Here is a 22513-nt window from a genome sequence, read left to right as displayed (position 1 = left end):
TTTCTATCTATTTTTGTATACTATTTTGAATCTAGTTGTTATCATTCACATATACAGAATGGAAAGCGTATACACACACACACATTGAAACAGAACATATACGAATGGAAAACAGAGTACACATATTGAAACAGAGCAATAAACAGAGCAATACTATGATTTTTGTGAATAAATAGCTATCCACGTCGAAACGACTCAACAAAATAAAACGAGTCCATGAGACCATGACCAGCAGCCCTTGTCTACGGTAGCTCTTTGGCTCTTCCTGAACTCCTGCAGGCGTTCGTCCAAGCGGTCGACATGCTCGCGGTACATCTGGAGCGCGATGTCGAGCTCCAGGTTGGCTATTTCATCGGAGATCACCAGCTCGAGGATGCGACAGCCATGTTCCTCTACTGCGCCCAGGTGGACACCAGGACCAAGGAGGCAGTCGAGCCTACCGACCAGCGCGTTGGCATCAAGCGGGCCGCGGACAAGGCGAACAGCGTGACCCATGCGAACGGCGCGGCGGGCGTCCGGTGCAAGCACTGCGCGGCCGGCCTCTGGTGCAAGTGAAGGAAATATGCCCTAGAGGCAACAATAAAGTTGTTATTTATATTTCCTTATATCATGATAAATGTTTATTATTCATGCTAGAATTGTATTAACCGAAAACTTAGTACATGTGTGAATACATAGTCAAAACAGAGAGTCCCTAGTATGCCTCTACTTGACTAGGTCGTTAATCAAAGATAGTTATGTTTCCTGACCATAGACATGTGTTGTCATTTGATGAACCGGATCACATCATTAGAGAATGATGTGATGGACAGGACCCATCCGTTTGCTTAGCATAATGATCATTTAGTTTTATTGCTATTGCTTTCATCCTGACTTATACATGTTCCTCTGACTATGAGATTATGCAACTCCCGAATACCAGAGGAACACCTTGTGTGCTATCAAACGTCACAACGTAACTGGGTGATTATAAAGATGCTCTACAGGTGTCTCCAAAGGCGTTTGTTGGGTTGGCATAGATCAAGATTAGGATCTATCACTCCGAGTATCGGAGAGGTATCTCTAGGCCCTCTCAGTAATGCACATCACTATAAGCCTTGCAAGCAATGTGACTAATGAGTTAATTATGGGATGATGCATTACAGAACGAGTAAAGAAACTTGCCGGTAACGAGATTGAACTAGGTATGATGATACCAATGATCGAATCTCGGGCAAGTGACATATCTATGACAAAGGGAATAACATATGTTGTTATGCGGTTTGACCGATAAAGATCTTCATAGAATATGTAGGAGCCAATATGAGCATCCAGGTTCCGCTATTGGTCATTGACCGGAGATGTGTCTCGGTCATGTCTACATAGTTCTCGTACCCGTAGGGTCTGCACGCTTAACGTTCGATGACGATTTGTATTATGAGTTATGTGATTTGATGACCGAAGTTCGTTCGAAGTCCCGGATGAGATCACGGAAATGACGAGGAGTCTCGAAATGGTCGAGAGGTAAAGATTCATATATTGGAAGGTTGCATTCGGACATCGGAATGGTTCCGAGTGATTCGGGCATTTTTCCGAAGTACCGGGAGGTTACAGGAACCCCCCGGGGAAAGATATGGGCCTTATGGGCCAGAGGAGGGAGGCTAACATGCCCACAAGGGGCTGGTGCACCCCCCACAAGGGAGGAGGAGATTTTCTCACTCGTATCGATGCTTAAGTCTGTCCGAATCATGTTAGCAATTGCCGCATTTTATGAAATCTGGCAAATGGATGTCAGAACTGCATTCCTTAATGGATTTATTAAAGAAGAGTTGTATATGATGGAACCAGAAGGTTTTTTCGGTCTAAAGGTGCTAACAAAGTGTGCAAGCTCCAGCGATCCATCTATGGACTGGTGCAAGCATCTCGGAGCTGGAATATATGCTTTGATGAGTTTATCAAAGCATATAGTTTTATAAAGATTTGCGGTGCAGCCTGTATTTACAAGAAAGTGAGTGGGAGCACTACAACCTTTCTGATAAGTATATGTGAATGAAATATTGTTGATCAGAAATGATGTGGAATTTTCTGGAAAGCATAAAGGAGTGTTTGAAAGGAGTGTTTCAAAGAAAGACCTCGGTGAAGCTGCTTACATATTGGGCATCAAAATCTATAGAGATAGGTCAAGACGCTTGATAATATTTTTCAATAAGTACATACCTTGACAAGATTTTTGAAGTAGTTCAAAATGGAACAGTCAAAGAAGGAGTTCTTGCCTCTATTGCAAGGTGTAAAGTTGAGTAAGACTCAAAACACGACCACGACAGAAAATAGAAAGAGAATGAAAGTCATTCCCTATGCCTCAACCATAGGTTCTATAAAGTATGCTATGTTGTGTACCAAACCTATTGTGTACCTTGCCATGAATTTGGCAAGGGGGTACAATATTGATCCAGGAGTGGATCACTTGACAACGATCAAAATTATCCTTAGAAGACTAAGGAGATATTTCTCAGTTATGGAGGTGATAAAGAGTTCGTCATAAAGAGTTACGTTGATGCAAGCTTTTACACCGATCCGGATGACTCTGAGTCTCAAATCTGGATACATGTTGAAAGTGGGAGCAATTAGCTAGAGTAGCTCCATGCAGAGCATTGTAGACATAGAAAATTTGCAAAATACATACGACTCTGAATGTGACAGACCCATTGACTAAGCTTCTCTCACAAAGAAACATGATCACACCTTAGTACTCTTTGGGTGTTAATCACATAGCTATGTGAACTAGATTATTGACTCTAGTAGAACCCTTTGAGTATTAGGCACATGGCGATGTGAACTAATCACATGGTGATGTGAACTATTGGTGTTAAATCCCATGGCGATGTGAACTCGATTATTGACTCTAGTGCAAGTGGGAGACTGAAGGAAATATGCCCTAGAGGCAATAATAAAGTTGTTATTTATATTTCCTTATGTCATGATAAATGTTTATTATTCATGCTAGAATTGTATTAACTGGAAACTTAGTACATGTGTAAATACATAGACAAAACAGAGTGTCCCTAGTATGCCTCTACTTGACTAGCTCGTTAATCAAAGATGGTTATGTTTCCTGACCATAAACATGTGTTGTCATTTGATGAACGTGATCACATCATAAAGATGGTTAGCATAATGATCGTTTAGTTTTATTGCTATTGCTTTCATCATGACTTATACATGTTCCTCTGACTATGAGATTATGCAACTCCCGAATACCGGAGGAACACCTTGTGTGCTATCAAACGTCACGACGTAACTGGGTGATTATAAAGATGTTCTATAGGTGTCTCCGAAGGTGTTTTTTGGGTTGGCACAGATCAAGATTAGGATTTGTCACTCCGAGCATTGGAGAGGTATTTCTGGGCCCTCTCGGTAATGCACATCACTATAAGCCTTGCAAGCAATGTGACTAATGAGTTAGTTACGGGATGATGCATTACGGAACGAGTAAAGAGACTTGCAGATAAGGAGATTGAACTAGGTATCGTGATACCGACGATCGAATCTCAGGCAAGTAACATACCGATGACAAAGGGAATAACGTATGTTGTTATGCGGTTTGACCGATAAAGATCTTCGTAGAATATGTAGGAGCCAATATATATGAGCATCCAGGTTCCGCTATTGGTTATTGACCGGAGATGTGTCTCGGTCATCTCTACATAGTTCTCGAACCCGTAGGGTCCACACGCTTAACGTTCGATGACGATTTGTATTATGAGTTATGTGATTTGATGACTGAAGTTTGTTCGGAGTCCTGGATGAGATCATGGACATGACGAGGAGTCTCGAAATGGTCAAGAGGTAAAGATTCATATATTGGAAGGTTGCATTTGGACTTCAGAATGGTTCTGAGTGATTCGGGCATTTTTCGGAGTACCGGGAGGTTACCGGAATCCCCCGGGCAAAGATATGGACCTTATGGGCCATAGGAGGGAGGCTAACCAGCCCACAAGGGGCTGGTGCACCCCCCACAAGGGAGGAGGCCGAATTGGTCTTGGGAAGGGGCGCCACCCCCCTTTCCTTCTCCTACTCCCTCTCCTTCCCCTTTTCCCCATCTGGTAGAAGGATTGTCTCAAAAAAAATCTGGTAGAAGGAAAAAAGGGTGGGGCCGAATCCTACTAGGACTGGAGTCCTAGTAGGACTCCCCTCTCCCTGGCGCGCCACTTGTTGGCCGGCCTCCTCCTCCCCTCCTTTATATACGGGGGCAGGGGGCATCCCAAAGACACAACACACAAGATTTGTCTTAGCCGTGTGCGGTGCCCCCTCCACAGTTACACACCTCGGTCATATCGTCATAGTGCTTAGGCGAAGCCCTGCGCCGGTAACTCCATCATCACTGTTGCCACGCCGTCATGCTGACGAAACTCTCCCTCGTCCTCAACTGGATAAAGAACTCGAGGGACGTCATCGTGCTGAACGTGTGCTGAACACGGAGGTGTCGTACGTTCGGTACCTGGATCGGTTGGATCGTGAAGACGTTCGACTACATCAACCGTGTTACTAAATGCTTCCGCTTTCGGTCTACGAGGGTATGTGGACACACTCTCCCGTCTCGTTGCTATGCATATCCTAGATAGATCTTGCGTGATCGTAGGTAAATTTTTTGAAATACTGCGTTCCCCAACAACAATTACGGCGCAGAGGGCCTTTGCCCACTCCTGGTGAGGAATGGGGGTACTGACGGGACGTGTACCCAGCTGCGACGCCCTATCGACAGCAGACAAGCGCCGATGGATCCGCTCTTGCTGTGCAGCGTGCGGCGCCTCTCGCTTTGCAGTGCTCCAACGGTCTCGCCGTGTAGAGAGCCGCAATCTATCGGCGCGGATGCGCCAAGCTTGCTCTGCGGCGCGTCATCGATTATGTTGTACGGCATGCTACAGGCTCTCGGTGTTGACATGCCTATCTTGATCCGCGGCGCTGAAGCACCATGCGCCAAGGGTCTGCTCAACCCTGGCGATGACGCGCATCACGATGTTGTCCATCACGTTGCCGGGGAGCGCCTCAGCCTCGACAGGCCGTGGCGCCTGCTCATTTTCCTCGTGGACGAGGTTGATGGCAGAGGTGGCGCTTTGGTGGGTTGGCATGCTTGGAAAAGGTGGATGTGCTACAGGCTACGCTTGTTGCCTCCGTGCATCGCGCGCCGCCTAGGTTTATGCGTAATATCGCTGGGTGGTGGGAAACCGCTGAGGAAATGGCGGGAAACGGTGGCGTGTTCATAAAGTGCCATCAATTAATGGAAACTTAGAATTAAAGGAACATCGATCTAGCACAAGAAGTAGATGATGATCAGATGATCGTTTATCCTAGTTAATTATGCATGTAATAGTTTACTTTGTTGTGTGGAAATGTCATGTGTGTACTAACCACCTATGTAATTGGATGTTAGCTGCGTATTACACACATCCTGTTTATGTGAAACATTTCTGTTCTCTTGGCTCAACACAAACAGTTTATCGGAATTAACTATATGCCTCCATTGCACACACCTTGATTTGGTTGAACCGTTTCTGTTGCGTTGCCTAATCGAAAGCAGTTCATCCGAGTGAACCGTATGTCGTATATCGCACACACATTGATCTGGCTGACCATTTCTGTTGTGTTGCCTAATCACAAACAGTTCATCCGAGTGAACCGTAAGCTGTATATCGCACACGCCTTCACCTAGCTGCCTGTTTCTTTTGTTCTATCACATCGCAAACAGTTCATTGAACTGAACCGTATGCCCTGCATCGCACACGCAACTAAAATCTGAACTGTGTTTGATGCATCTGTCATCGCAAACGTTCTGCACCTTCTTCGACGGTTTTTTTACACCATCGTTTGCGATTAATGCATCGAACACAGTTTTGTCAAAGGGTCTCTGATCGTAGTGTCGCGTTAGCAGCAACCTGCAGTAGTGTAGGTAGTTTACATATGCTTCACCTCTTGCCATATTAACCAACATTTAATCTTGTTTTGTACATAAACGGGTGTGAACTAAATGATTGAATGTGGTGCCTCGTCAGTATACAACTCGTTGCATATTGAGCTCCACTTAATTTGTAGTATTGCTTGTTGCACTTTGACATGCCATGACTCATTAAACCAGACATGCATCATACTGATAGTTCCGATAATGTTGCGATTGTGAGGATCCATTCCACTACGTTGGTTCATCTACTTCATGGATTTGGTCTTCTTCCTAGCAGGATTTCAGGCAAGATGACCATCACTTTGGATACCACTACTATGTTTGCTTTGCTAGTTGTTTCGATGCTATCGCTATGTCGCGCTACCTACCACTTGTTGACAACCCCGCAAAGCGCCATGAAATAGCCTCTAACCTTTTCCACCATCCCAGCAAACTGTTGTTTGGCTATGTTACCGCTTTGCTCAGCCCCTCTTATAGCGTTGCTAGTTGCAGGTGCAGTTGCAGGTCTTGCTGGTTTTATTTTAACATTGTCGAAATGTCTAGTGAACCGGGATTCCGAGCTTGATCGGGTTGTTTTGGAATGGAGGACTTTCCTCCGCGAATCGTGAGAGTTTGTGATGGACTAAGTTGGGACACCCCTGCAAGGTTTAATCTTTTTGAGAGTCGTGCCCGCGGTTATGTGGCAGATGGGAAATTTATAATATCCGGTTGTAGAGAACTTGACACCAGATCCGAAATAAAATACACCAACCACGTGTGTAACCGTGACCATCTCTTTTCGACAAAGTTCGGGAAGAGAACATGGTGGAGTTATGTTTGCTCATAAGTAGTATAGGATCACTTCTTGATCATTAATAGTTTGCGACCGTTATGCGTAGTTTCTCTTCTTATTCTTGTACTCGTAAGTTAGCCACCATACAATGCTTAGTGCTTGCTGCAACCTCACCACTTATCCATTCCATACCCATTAAGCTTTGCTAGTCTTGATACCCATGGTAATGGGATTGCTAAGTCCTTGTGGCTCACAGATTACTACAACAATAGGTGGAGGTACAGGTAAAGGGATGCTTTCACGTGAGAGCGATGCTTGCTTGTTTGGAGTTGTTCTTCTGCTTCTTCTTCGATCAAGGGATAGGTTCCGGGTCGGGAGCCTGGGATTAGCAGGGTGGATGTCTGAAAGTGCAACTAATTCCTGAGTGGTTTTGGTAATTCATAACAACATATAGCTCATTGAACTAATATCCTTTCAAGATGATCATTTTAGAAAGTTCAGTGATTGGCATGGCATGGACTAAGAGATGTGGACCCCCCAAAATTCTAAGGACAAATATTGGCAAAAGCTCAAGACTTTTCATTTCTATTTTACTGATCCAAGATCACATTGAGTCCATAGGAAAGCCAATACTATTAAAAGGGGATGAGGTGTAGCTCAATGGTCTACTTGCTCAAAATGCTTAGTGATATGCCCCAATACCCTCAACCACTTCCTAAACCTAAAGTCAAACTCGGCCCCACCGATTTGATCCATCCGGCGCCACCGAGTTCTCTTGACATAGCCATAGCCAGAAACCCTAATCAGTTTCGTCTCATCGATAGGGATCTCGGTCTCACCGAGATGGTATTGCAAACTCTCTGTCTCCCTTTCGTAACGTTTCGGTCTTACCAAAATGAGCGATCAGTCCCACCGAGTTTGCAATGCAAACTCTTTGTTTCCCTTTCGTAATGTTTCGGTCTTACCAAAAGGAGCGATCAGTTCCACCGAGTTTGCATGACCAACTCTCTGTTAACCTATTACTGAAATCGGTCTGACGGAGTTGAGGTGATTGGTCAAACCGAGTTTAGGTTTTACCCTAACCCTAGCACATCAGTCCCACCGATTTGAGCATGTTGGTCCCACCGAAAATCCTAACGTTCACATTTTGGACTGAATCGGTCTCACCGAGTTCATACATACGGTCTGACCGAGTTGGCTCTTTTGTGTGTAACGGTTAGATTCTGCATTGAGGCTATATATACCCCTCCACCCTCCTCTCCACAAGTGAGAGAGCCATCAGAACGTGCCTACACTTCCAACATTCATTTTCTGAGAGAGAACCACCTACTCATGTGTTGCATGTGTTGAGACCAAGAAATTCCAATTCAACCACAAGAATCTTGATCTTTAGCCTTCCCCAAGTTGCTTTCCACTCAAATCATCTTTCCACCACAGCCAAATCTGTGAGAGAGAATTGAGTGTTGGGGAGACTATCATTTGAAGCACAAGAGCAAGGAGTTCATCATTAAGGCACCATCTATTACCTTTTGGAGAGTGGTGTCTCCTAGATTGGTTAGGTGTCACTTGGGAGCCTCCGACAAGATTGTGGAGTTGAACCAAGGAGTTTGTAAGGGCAAGGAGATTGCCTACTTCGTAAAGATCTACCCAAGTGAGGCAAGTCCTTCGTGGGCGATGGGCATGGTGGGATAGACAAAGTTTGCTTCTTCGTGTACCCTTCGTGGGTGGAGCCCTCCGTGGACCTACTTTCGATCCTACAAGTGGTATTAGAGCTTTATCTCCATTTGCCTTGATTTCCATAGCTTTTGTGATCATAGCCTTGGTGTCACAACCTAGGAGAGTATGGCGTCTAGTGAGGGAAATTACCACCGTAGAGGTCCTTACTTTGATGGTACTAATTTTGCTAGTTGGAAGCATAAGATGAAAATGCATATTCTTGGACATAACCCCGCCGTTTGGGCTATTGCGTGTATTGGCTTGCAAGGTGAATTCTTCAATGGAAGGGAACCGAATTGTGAAGCTACAACTGAAGAATTGAAGATGTTGCAATACAATGCTCAAGCTTGTGAGATCCTCTTCAGCTGATTATTCCTTGAAGAATTATAAAAATCAGCCGTCTTGACAATGCAAAGGAAATTTGGGATACTTTGATTGATATGCATGAAGGTACCGACTCCGTCAAGGAATCCGAATTGGCTGTGCTTCAAAGTCAACTTGACAAGTTCAAAATGAAGGATGGTGAAGGTGTCGCTGAAATTTACTCTAGGCTTGCTCTCATCACAAATGAGATTGCCGGCTTAGGAAGTGAAGAGATGACCGACAGATTCATCATCAAGAAGATCCTAAGAGCCTTGGATGGAAAATATGATATCGTGTGCACATTGATCCAAATGATTCCCAATTACAAAGATCTCAAGCCAACGGAAGTCATTGGTAGAACTGTTGCTCATGAGATGTCACTTAAGGATAAAGAAGAGCTTCACAACAAGTCTAGTGGTGCTTACAAAGCTTCATGTTATGCTCCTACAACATCAAGTGAGAAACAAGTCTTCAATGAGGAATTGAGCCTAATGGTGAAGAACTTCAACAACTTCTACAAGGGTAGAAGCAAAGAAAGAAGTTCCAAGTCAGGGTCCTACAATGACAAAAGATCTTCTAGTCATGATCGCAATTGTTACAATTGTGGAAGACCCGGACACTACTCAAGTGAGTGTACAGCTCCCTACAAAAGAAGAGAAGACTCACCTAAAATGAGAAGCAAAAGAGAAGAATCACCACCAAGAGAAAGAAGGAGTAGAGATGATCGTTATGAACGAAGATCCTCTCGCAGAAGCAAGGATTCGGAAAGGAAGGACAAGTCATCAAAGAGCTACACAAGACGAAGACGTCAAGCTCATGTTGGTGAATGGGTATCCGGTTTCGACTCCGACAACCACTCGAGAGAAGCTATCACTCCGACTCTGAATATACCCAAGACGAAGGTGTTGCCGGTCTAGCACTTGTGTCATCCAACTCCTACAACATATTTAATCCACAAAATGAAGGGATTGCAAGATGCTTCATTGGTAAAGGTCCAAAGGTATCACACCACGAGTATGTTGATTTCAATAGTGATGAAGATGATTTGCTAGGTGATGATGACTTACTTGTTGACAACTCTAGTGATGAAAACTATGATGAACTTGCTATTAATCATGCTAATCAAGATAAAATGAATGACGGTGATAAGAAGGAGATTGAGAGTCTAACTAAAGAACTAAACACTCTTAAGTTAGCTCATGAAACTACCTTAGAAGATCATCGAGAGCTTTTAAAGACTCATTAGAAGCTACCCTTTGAAAAGCTCAATCTAGAGCAAGAGCACGGGTTCTTAAAAGCAATCAATGATGATCTTCGTAAGAAAAGTTCTTCTTACATTGCCAAGCATTTACTCTTGTCTACTTACATGCCACAAGTTAAATCTAGCAACAAGAGTAAGAAAGATTCCTCTTCTAGTAGTAACAATAATCATGTTAAATCCAATATTGTTGCTTCTAGTAGTTCTCTTGATTCCACCAATGATTCTCTTAGCCTGGTAACACTTGAGCAAGAAAATAGCTTATTGAAGGGAATTATAGAGAATGGTGTTTACAAGAGCCTTGCCGGGAGTAAGCAATTTGAGGAAATTGTACGCAAGCAAGGAAGGCACCAGAAGAATCAAGGTGTTGGTTTTGAACGCAAGTTAAATGGCAATGGAGTTGAGTGGGAAGAAGATCAATACCCCAAGACGCAAGTTGTTCCTTAACAAGTGAAGTATGATCCCACTTCTTTCAAAGGAACACAAGTTCAAGATGATCTTCCACCACAAGACCACAAGGTAAAAGGCAAGGACAAGCTTCAAGAGGAGATTTATGCATTTGAGGGAGCTCCTAAGGCCTTGGTCAAGTGGGTTCCCAAGACTACATCAAGTTCTACTTCATCAAGTACGACTGCAACTCCAAGGATTCCCATCAAGATGATGTGGATCCCGAAGAAGAAGAACTAGAGAGTTCTTGAGGGTGACTCCGCCAACATACTTCACTCGTACTCATTTGTCATGGACAAGTGCAATCAACTTTCACATCTTGCACAAGTTCAAGGAGTCACAAAACCCTCTGGTTGGTAAGACAAGGGACAAGGTAACCTATTGCTTTCATGGACAACATCATGTGTGAATTTCACTCTATGTCTATGGATATCCTTGTATGTTCCTTGTGGTACTAACCCGTGTAGGTATTGAAAGTGCAACTCACTCCAATGGATTGCAACAAATGATCGACATCAACATTGAGCATCTACATCTTCAACAGCTACATGAAGTCAACAAAACCCAAGGTTAGTTCATCCCACTTAGGGGGGATATCACATCTAGGGGGAGCTTTTCTCTAAAGAATTGAGCTAAAGCAACTCTAATGGTGTGAACACAACAATGCTTTATGTAAAAGTGGTAACCCCACTTGTGCTTAAATGATAAGTATGATCTAGGATCAAATGTTCTCATTTGACTCCTCAGTCAATATACTCATATATAGATGACCTAGTCATCGCCAATTGCTTGATAGATGCTAGAGTGTTTGTGCATGCTTTGCCACATATTTTATTTGCTATCTTATTGTGTGAGCATGTTGAGTGCATATTTTTCTCATTCAAGGACATCCATTTGTTGCTTTGCTTATTTGGTCCTTTTATTTTGGCCAAATGGATGGACAAGAATGCCTAAGAAATCCCTCCAGCTATCTCTGCTTTTCTCGTCTCAAACTCTATTCATGCCATTTCACAAAGTTTGAACAAGTCGAATTCGGACCCTCCGGGTGAGGAGCACTCATAGTCACCGATCCGTCAAGGGCTTAAACTTCCAAAACTTCTTAGTGTATTTCGGTCTGACCGACCCATTCCATTCGGTCATACCGAGTTCATTAAGTTGATCTAGGTTTTTGATCTCGGTGCAACCAATTAGAACCCTTCGGTCTCACCGAGTTGCAGCAACCGGTTGCGATTCTGCATCTCGGTGCCACCGAGTCGTTCCACTCGGTCACACCGACAGTGTCTGGATATATATACCCGGGTTGAAAATTTGGAAATTTCTCCAAACCCCTTCGCCCTTGCCTGTCCAGCTTTACCGTCTCGTGGTCTCCAGATCGCCGCCTCCTCACCCGCGACCTCCTACCGCTGGTGTCCTTCACCGTCAACGTGAATCTTCGTTGTCGCTGTCGCCGTAGCCGGTTCATCACCAAGCTAGGGTATGAACTCGACCCTTTGTGCTTTCCCAACTTCGATTCTTAGCACAAAGATCAATGCCTATATTCTTGCCACCATTGAAACGACTCTATCCACTTCAAAACTCTGTTAGATTAGATTTGATGCAAAAATTTAGGTTTAGGTTTCCACCGAACTCATCTTGGACTGACCGATATTAGGATTTCGGTCTCACCGATTTGGCTCAGGCCATTGCACATGTACTACTCGATCTGACCGAAGTGTACGAATCAGTGGTGACCGAGTTTACGTTCTCTGTGAAACCCTAGCATCTCGGAGTCACCGAACAGTGTCTCGGTGTCACCGATTTCACCTGTTTAGACTCTCAAGCTGCTTCGGTCTCACCGAGTTTGTAATATCGGTAGCTCTGAAATGCTTTCTGTAGAAAACTAAAACTAAGTTTTTGACTCATTTGTTTTGCAAAATGGATGTGCTTTGTGATACTCATCCAGTCCATCTCAACCTATCTATTCACAAGGTCAGCTTTTAGTGTCAGAAATGTCAGACCAGAGTGACAGCCAGAACAAGTCTGAGGGGCACCAAAATCTCAATAAGGGCACTAGTCCCTCAAGCAGCTATGAAGAGGGTAGCAGAAGCACCCCAAGCAACTTGCCAAAAGCTGCAACAAGGACAAGGAAGAAGAGAACCTCGGAACCAGAGGATGAAGATTTTGTAGTTGATGAAGAGGTCACTTCAAAGAAGAAGCTGACCAAGAAAGAGCAAGCTGCTGCAGTTGCTGCTGGCATCAAGCCAGGCATGAAGAAGAAGGCTCCTGCTCAGAGGAAGCCCATGTCAAAAGTTAGACCATATACTCAGGAAACAATTGAATTCTCTCTTGAACCAAGAGAAGAAGCTGCTGGAGGCAAGAAGAGGAAGAAAAGGGTCAGAAAAGCCATTGTCAGGGTCATTGGCAGATCCTTAATGATGAGAGACCCAGCTGAGGATGAGGAAGAGGGTGATGATGAAGAGGATGATGCACCAGCTCCCAAAGCTCAGAAGTTAATGCGAGATGCAAACAAGTCAGGGGCTGCAACATCCAAGCCCAAGACTGCTCCCAAGTCATCTGCACAAGCTCCAAAGAAGACTGCACCAAAGAGAAGCACTAGAAACATCCCTGCTGCTGAAAAGAATAAGTCCCCAGTGCCTGAAGTTGAAGAAGATGAAGAGGCCCAAGTGCTTAGAAAGCTCAAGCCCAAGATTCCTGACCATGATGACACTCATCCAGTTGCTGAAAACATGAAGATAAGGAAAGATGTAGGTCTCAAATTGTGGAGACAGTCAGATCCCTATGCCACAAGAAGAAGGACTGCTGTAGACTACATGTTTCATACTAAGGAACAGCAGGATTTTTATGAGACTGTCCTCCTGGACAAGAAACCCATTGTTTGTGACATGAGATGGGTCGATTGGAAGTTCATTGACAACAATGAAGATCACTTTCCTGGAGTTCATGAGAGCTTTAGAATGAATGGAGTTGTATATCTCATTTTCAAACAGAGTGGTTTCAATTCTCCTTGCCCTTTGTGTTCTTTTCATGTCTTTGCAACCTCCAAGGTAATTTGGTTTCACTCATTTGTCAAAGAAGCAATTTCGTTATATCTCTTCTTTCCATTGTAATCCCTAGATCTCGGGGCGAGATCTTCTGTTAGTGGGGGAGTGTTGTGATACCCAGAGACCGACGCTCCAAATGCCTTCCTATTATTTCGTTGTCACCATGGTGATTTATTTGCTCATTGCATTCATCAATGCATCATCCGCATTGCATCGACACTCAATTGCTGTCATTTTTCAAAAGCTTGCATCCATTCGTAGTTGTCGCCTCTCCTCATTGTCTTTGTTTTCCCCTCTATTCTATATGTCCAGCCTCACTGCATAGTACATAGACCCCTCGCAACCTAGTCCGAAACTTTCTCAAACCTGACCCGGACAGTCATGATCGATGGGTACGGATCATCTCCGGACATCCCTAAAATATCTTCAGTTCTTTGTTTTGACCACCCATTAAATCTGGAGCCGTCCGATGACGATCGGATTGCCTAAAAACCCTGTCATTGTGTCCCTCTCGTATAAATAGTGGGCAACCCAAGATCCTAGGGTCTTGTCCCATCCATCCCCTCAGCCGCCGCCGCCACTCCTCTTCCTCGGGATCCAACCCACATCCACCCTCTCCATCCCTCGTTTTCAGCACCAGGCGAACCAGGCGCCCGCGCCCCCAATCCAAAAATCCTCTCCTGCTCGAGCTAGCCTGCTGGAGATGCTGTGTCACCGGAGCTCCACTCCCCTGCGCGCCCATGCCTTCCTTCCGGCCTTCTCCTTCTCTTCTCTCCCTCGTTTCTCTCTCTCTCTCTCACCCGACTCCCTCTCTCTCTTGTTCTCCGCGCAGGAGCAGTAGCACCATGGAGCACGGCCGGACCTTCCACCGATCTCGAGCCGCTGCGTCCAGATTTGGCCGCCTTCGCACCAGAGCTCCTGCCTCGACGCCGATGCCGACCAAGCCCCGCTGCCGATGGAGTCACCCCCGCCTGGATCCGCACCCGCCACCTCTGGATCCGGCCGTCGTCACTCGACCCGCTTCGCCCTCGGCCAGAACAGCCGTCTCCGGCCATCCCGCAAGTCCCACGCCGCCCCACCTGCTCCTTCAAGTCCTGCCTGCTCCATCGCCCCGCCAAGTCCTCAAGCTCCTTCGCCCTACCAAGTCCCTCGCGGCTCCACCGGAAGCTGCTCCTCGCCGACCATCCCTGCAGCCTGCCGCCGCTCCCCTTCAAGTCCCGCCGCGTCAACCCCCCTCCAGCCAACGGTCTCCTTCACTGCATTGAGCATCATCAGTTCAGGCAGAGGAGGGCGATGCCTCTGCCTTGACACCTTCCATTGACCACCCCCTGCATGTCGCTCGTGTGGGCCACGACCTCGTCAAGCCCAGCCATTGCCGCCTCCCACAGTCGCGCCCAATCCGCTCCGCTTCTGGCCTAAGGTCTGTGGTTAGCAACCCCCCAGGGCTTTTTCCTCTCAAAGGCTTCCTGTTCAGATTCGGCCCGCCTAGTTTTTTTAGTTCCTGCAATTTTAGCATTATCTAGAGAAAACCTGTTTTACGGATTACACGCTCATGTTCATGCATTTAATATCTCACAAACCATGCATCGGGTTAAAATGTTTTACATATGTAAAATGCTTGTGTAGTTTAATAACATCCAACTTTCATCCATGTTAAAATGTTTAAATGTGTTGTTTGAATTAATTTGCATAAATAGCATGTTAAAATGATTTATTTCATACCTAAATAATCGTAGCTCCGAATTAAATAAACTTTATATGTAAATGGTGTGAAAAAATGTATATTTTAACATGGTGCACTTACTTTGTATATTTAACAACTCTAAAATTATGTATATGAGGATTTTCCAGAATTCTTGTTTGTTGTTCCGGCCTCATTTAAACTAGCCTAACTAGGTAGTTTACATATGCTTCACCTCTTGCCATGTTAACCAACATTTAATCTTGTCTTGTACATAAATGAGAGTGAACTAAATGATTGCATGTGGTGTCTTGTCAATATGTAACTCGTTGCATATTGAGCTCCACTTAATTTGTAGTATTGCTTGTTGCACTTTGACATGCCATGAATCATTAAACTAGACATGCATCATACTTGATTGTGCATCATGCCATGTTATGTGATGGTTGTTTACCATGTTGTTTGCTTCTTTCTAGTGTTGCTTCTTCTTGATAGTTCCAGTAACATTGTGATTGTGAGGATCCTTTCGACTATGTTGGTTCGTCTACTTCATGGATTCGGTCTTCTTCCTAGCAGGATTTCAGGCAAGATGACCATCACCTTAGATACCACTACTATCTTTGCTTTGCTAGTCTTCTCGATGCTATCGCTGTTTTGCACTACCTACCACTTGTTGACAACCTCCCAAAATGACATGAAATAGCCTCTAACCTTTTCCACCATCCCAGCAAACCATTGTTTGCCTATGTTACCACTTTGCTCAGCCCCACTTATAGCGTTGCTAGTTGCAGGTGCAGTTGTAGGTTGTTCCATGTTGGGACATGGATATCATGGGATATCACAATATCTCTTACTCCCTCCGTTCCTTGATATAAGTTGTATAGACTTTTGAGAAAAAAACCAAAATATAACGTGTATTGTGTTGCACCACTCGTTTTGACAATTTTTAGGGATTTGATTACATTTCCCTATATTAGGAAAGCTCCTCTATTTTCTAATGTCAATTAGTCAGGTGTAATCTCGCCCAAAACTTGTGAAATTTTCCCTCGCGTGCATTCTTTAATTTTTGTGCCAAAAACTATACAACCTATATTTAGGAACGGAGGTAGTATTTAATTAATGCATCTATATACTTGGTAAATGGTGGCAGGCTTGGGCGTTTGCCTGGTGTTTTGTTCCACTCTTGCCGCCTTAGTTTTCCCCATACCGGGGTTATGTTCCTTGATTTTGCGTTCCTAACACGGTCGGGGTTTATGGGCACCCCTTGACAGGTCGCTTTGAATAAAACTCTTCCATCAAGGCCCAACCTTGGTTTTACCATTTTTCTAATAACAACTAAAACTTGCATAGGGACTTTCCGGACCCCGAGGATAATTAATCAACAACCCGGGCCAGTGCCCCTCATGAGTGTTGGCCCAAAACAGAGTCATGTGCGGCTTCCCCCGAGGAAACTCGGGTCTTAGTTGCTGTACGCTGCGCTCATCCGATCATGGCCTGAGACGAGATACGTGTGGCTACTATCAGGGTGTCGGCACGTCGGGAGGTTTTGCTAGTTTTGTTTGACCATTGTCGAAATGTCTGGTGAACCGGGATTCCGAGCTTGATCGGGTTGTTTTGGAATGGAGGACTTTCCTCCGTGAATCGTGAGAGTTTGTGATGGACTAAGTTGGGACACCCTTGCAGGGTTTAATCTTTTCGAGAGCCGTGCCCGCGGTTATGTGGCAGGTGGGAAATTTATAATATCCGGTTGTAGAGAACTTAACACCAGATCTGAAATAAAATACACCAACCGCGTGTGTAACCATCCCGTCTCTTTTCAATGAAGTTCGGGAAGAGAACACGGTGGGGTTATGTTTGCTCATAAGTAGTACAGGATCAATGCTTGATCATTAATAGTTTGCGAACGTTATGCATAGTTTCTCTTCTTATTCTCTTACTCGTAAGTTAGCCACCATACAATGCTTAGTGCTTGCTGCAATCTCACCACTTATCCATTCCATACCAATTAAACTTTGCTAGTCCATATACCCATGGTAATGGGATTGCTGAGTCCTCGTGGCTCACAAATTACTACAACAACAGGTGCAGGTATAGGTAAAGCGATGCTTGCTTGATTGGAGTTCTTCTTCTACTTCTTCTTCAATCAAGGGATAGGTTCCGGGTCGGGAACCTAGGATTAGCAAGGTTGATATCGTTCTTCTTTTTCATTTGATTTCGTCAGTAGTCGGATCCTGCTCTTCTGTATGATGATTGCTATGTATTGATGTATTCTTGTTGTAGCTTGTGGCGAGTGTAAGCCTTTATCTTGTATTCTTATCTATTCACTACATGGTATGTTGTAATGATATCCACATTGCTATGCACTCGAAATGAGGTAGTGCCCCAATCATGAATTCACCATGTGATTGGGATAGGATCGGATCTTGGACGCTACACATGGAGTCGAAGGGGGCTTCTCCGCTTCGTGGAGCCCATGTGGGGTCGACAAAGGTCCTCGCAATAGAAGGACCCGACAAGACACCTGCTGTGTACCGCGGTGTCGCCTCGACAGTGGCCTTCATGGGCCCAAGCAGCGGCGGCCTCCCGTGTTCTACTTCTCCTGGATGATGGCGGCAGACGCAGAGGCGCTAGCCACCGACTTGTTCCTCTCCGCGCACCCAGCTTCTGTCTCTGCTTGCAGGGCGTGGCCGCAGGCACAGGAGTCTCGGCCACAGACACATGAGGCGCGGTACAAGCTTGGTGACGGCGTGGATGACACCGACAACTCCCATGCTCCTCGTCGTGCTGACATGGAGCTTCTCGCCACTCCTAGTTGAGCTGGCCTGGAGCAGCGAGTTGCTGAACCATGCGCCGACTTGGGGCGGCAACTGGCTCCGTCAAGCGAGGGGAGGGAGGTGGATCAGCGAGCTGCATAACTCGTTCCAGCGGGCCACCCAGCCGGCTTGGATGTCGGATAACTACTCCTCGTAAGCCATTGTAAGAGTGGAACAAATGGTGAAGGAGGAGATAGGGGAGCGGCGGAGGTGTGCGTTTCTAGGCCGTCTGGCCTCGTTTAAATAGGAAATTAAATAGATGGCGGACGGGAGGAGCTCGGCTGGCATTGCGTTTAATGCCGACCCGGTCATGAACAGACGTGTGGCCGGAGTGGCTTTCTCGGCTTCCACGTGGGTTTCATGGAGGCGTTTGAATGCGGAAAGGAGGCGTGTTTAGCCGGTGATGTAGACCGAACCTCGTGGTGAGATCCGATCGGTTGTTGCGGCCCGATCTTTCACGACACTCCACCTTTAGTAGCAGTAGCAACCTCTCACCAGCGCACGCGATGTAAACGAAATAGAGGGTTTGAACCTTGCGGCTCAGCACGAGAAAACCAATCTCGACAAAGGTACTCACGCTCCAAACAATTTCCACGAAGAGAAATCGCAACACAGAGGTTTTCTAAAGATCCCTCCAAAACTTGATACGGGTGTCTACCCTGGAAAACACATTGTGTCTATTTCATAAAAAATAACCTCCTTACTAGGATGCATCATATTATCAAGTGGAGCTATCATAACTTGACCCAGACCAGCGTCTTGTACATCGTGGTGGTCGTCGATAGAAACAAATTTAGCGTCGGTCATATCATCCTCTCCGCCTTGCATCAAAACCGTCCTCGGATTTGAGTTAACCTCTTGAGCAACATTTTCTTCACTCGATTGAATAACAACCACATAAATTTCAGCAACTTCGCCCTTCTTCTTTTCTTCTTCTCCCTGCTCTTTTATCCACTCAAGATGTTCTTTCCTCCAAGAAATAAAACGATCCTCACCCATTGGCATGAGGCTGCACTTCTTACCCCTCTTGATGGTATATCTATGCGTCTTGCTATCATACGCTACATCATGCTCTCTGTACCATGGCTCGCCCAAAAACAAGTGACATGAAATCATCGGTGTCGGAATCACGTCGCACAAAACCTCGGAAAAAAAATTCCAACAAAAACGGTACCTTGGTTTGTTGCCTGACAGTGAGCTCTTGATGACGCCAATGGAAACAATATGGTTGTGGACGTGGTGTCATTGGTAGATTCAGCTTCTCCACCATCTTGATGCTTGCGGTGTTGATCAAATTCATGTTATCGATCGTCACGGCACATGATCTCTCTCTCACCACCACACGGGTGTGAAATAGCCTGGCCCAGCGGCCTTCCTCCTCCAACTAAAATACATAGCTTAACTTACTGAATGACGATGCGCTCGTCATCTTCTCCATAGTGTCGTGAACAACCTTGCTCTGAATACCACTTGATGTAGACCGAACCTCGTGGTGAGATCCGATCGGTTGTTGCGGCCCGATCTTTCACGACACTCCACCTTTAGTAGCAGTAGCAACCTCTCGCCCGAGCACGCGATGTACATGAAATAGAGTGTTTCAACCTTGTGGCCCAGCACGAGAAAACCAATCTCGACGAAGGTACTCACACGCAAAACAATTTCCATGAAGAGAAATCTCAACACCGAGGTTTTCTAAAGATCCCTCCAAAACATGATACGGGTGTCTACCCTGAAAAACACATTGTGTCTATTTCATAAAAAATGGCCTCCTTACTAGGATGCATCATATTATCTAGCGGAGCTGTCATAACTTGACCCAGACCAACATCTTGTACATCGTGGTGGTCGTCGATAGAAACAACTTTAGTGTTGGTCATATCAGTCGGGCGTGCAGCAAGCGGTGCTACCTCTTTGAGCACTGCGTTGGTTTTTGCCTTGAAGAGGAAAGGGTGATGCAGTAAAGTAGCGTAAGTATTTCCCTCAGTTTTTGAGAACCAAGGTATCAATCCAGTAGGAGACCACGCTCAAGTCCCTCGCACCTACACAAACAAATAAGGACCTCGCAACCAACGTGATAAAGGGGTTGTCAATCCCTTCACGGTCACTTACGAGAGTGAGATCTGATAGATATGATAAGATAATATTTTTGGTATTTTTATGATAAAGACTAAAAGTAAAGAAAGCAAAATAAACAGAGCCGGAAATACCTTGTTGACAGGAGATTAATATGATGGAAAATAGACCCGGGGGCCATAGGTTTCACTAGTGGCTTCTCTCAAGATAGCATAAGTATTACGGTGGGTGAACAAATTACTGTTGAGCAATTGATAGAATTGAGCATAGTTATGAGAATATCTAGGTATGATCATGTATATAGGCATCACGTCCGTGACAAGTAGACCGACTCCTGCCTGCATCTACTACTATTACTCCACACATCGACCGCTATCCAGCATGCATCTAGAGTATTAAGTTCATAAGAACGAAGTAACGCTTTAAGCAAGATGTCATGATGTAGAGGGATAGACTCATGCAATATGATATAAAACACATCTTGTTATCCTCGATGGCAACAATACAATACATGCCTTGCTGCCCCTGCAGTCACTGGGAAAGGACATCGAAAGATTGAACCCGAAGCTAAGCACTTCTCCCATTGCAAGAAAGATCAATCTAGTAGACCAAACCCAACTGATAATTCGAAGAGACTTGCAAAGATAACCAATCATACATAAAAGAATTCAGAGAAGATTCAAATATTGTTCATAGATTAACTTGATCATAAACCCACAATTCATCGGTCCCGACAAACACACCGCAAAAGAAGATCACATCGAATAGATCTCCACGAGAATCGTGGAGAACTTTGTATTGAGATCCAAAGAGAGAGAAGAAGCCATCTAGATAATAACTATGGAGCCGAAGGTCTGAGGTAAACTACTCACACATCATCGGAGAGGCTATGGTGTTGATGTAGAAGCCCTCCGTGATCAATGCCCCCTCCGGCAGGACGCCGGAAAATGCCCCAAGATGGGATCTCACGGGTACAGAAGGTTGCGGCGGTGGAATTAGGTTTTCATGCATGCTCCTGATGGTTTCGGGGGTACGTAGGTATATATAGGCGGAAGAAGTACGTCGGTGGAGCAACGTGGGCCCCACGAGGGTGGAGGGCGCGCCTGGGGAGGGTGGAGTAGGCGCGCCCCCTGCCTCGTGCTCTCCTCGTTGATTGCTTGATGTGGACTCCATGTCCTCTAGATCATGTTTGTTTCGAAAATCACGTTCCCGAAGGCTTCATTCCGTTTGGACTCCGTTTGATATTCTTTTTCTGCGAAACACTGAAATAGGCAAAAAAACAACAATTTGGGCTGGGCCTTCGGTTAATAGGTTAGTCCCAAAAATAATATAAAAGTGTATAATAAAGCCCATTAAACATCCAAAACAGAATATAATATAGCATGGAACAATAAAAAATTATAGATACGTTGCAGACGTATGAAGCATCCCCAAGCTTAATTCCTGCTCGTCCTCGAGTAGGCACAACAACAAAAAAACTTCCGTGATGATACGTGTTTGTCACAGTAGGTCGCATTTTTTGTCATGCATGTACATCCATGAGAATTTTATGACAGAATCAAGATAGTCATACCTGTGCTGTCATAGAAGTGTTCCATGACATTACCAAAATTATCATCACGGAAGTGTCCACTTCCATGACGATAAATCGCGCGTCATGGAAGTGCTTTCGTCAAGGGTGACTGACACGTGGCATCCACCGTAACGGAACGCCGTTAAGCTATCAGGTCCAGTTTCGGATCTGATAACCCGTTAACAGCCCCGGCCAATGGGGACTTTCCAACTGTAAAATCATCATTGGCTGGAGGAAACACGTGTCAGCTCAACGTTGGGACAAATGTCATCCACTCATTGGACACAAAGCGCCTCTGATACGTCGACAAGTGGCATGGCCCAACAGAGGCCCATTCCTGTGAAAAGGTCAGCCCGTTTGACTTGGTCAAAAGGTGGCGGGCCGGCCCACGGCAAGCCTGTTAACGGCCTGTTCGCATATAGCCCATTTACAGCCCGCTAACCCAGGCTCGTTTACGGCCTAACCGAATTAGGCCCAGTAGCATCATCTGGGCCATCCAATATAATTCCAGCCCATTTTAACTTCCGGCCCATGTATGGCCCATGACCACTTTCGGCCCATATGAGGCCCTTATTACTCTCGGCCCATTAACGGCCCGTGGTAAAACTGGCCCGTAATGAACAGTGTATCACTTTATACCCATTAACGGCCCGTGGTGAAACTGGCCCGTAATGAACAGTCACTACTAGAAAAAGGCTTACTAGTGGCGCACCAGTTTTGCCTACTAATGGCGCACCACTGGTGCGCCACTAGCATCACGCCACTAGTAATTTTTACTAGTGGCGCACCGCTGGTGCGCCATTAGTATCTGGTACTCTAATGGCGCACCAGGCAGTGCGCC

This window comes from Triticum aestivum, chromosome 4D, assembly GCF_018294505.1.
Source record: "Triticum aestivum cultivar Chinese Spring chromosome 4D, IWGSC CS RefSeq v2.1, whole genome shotgun sequence".
Lineage (NCBI taxonomy): Eukaryota > Viridiplantae > Streptophyta > Magnoliopsida > Poales > Poaceae > Triticum > Triticum aestivum.
This window is presented reverse-complemented; position numbering follows the sequence as displayed.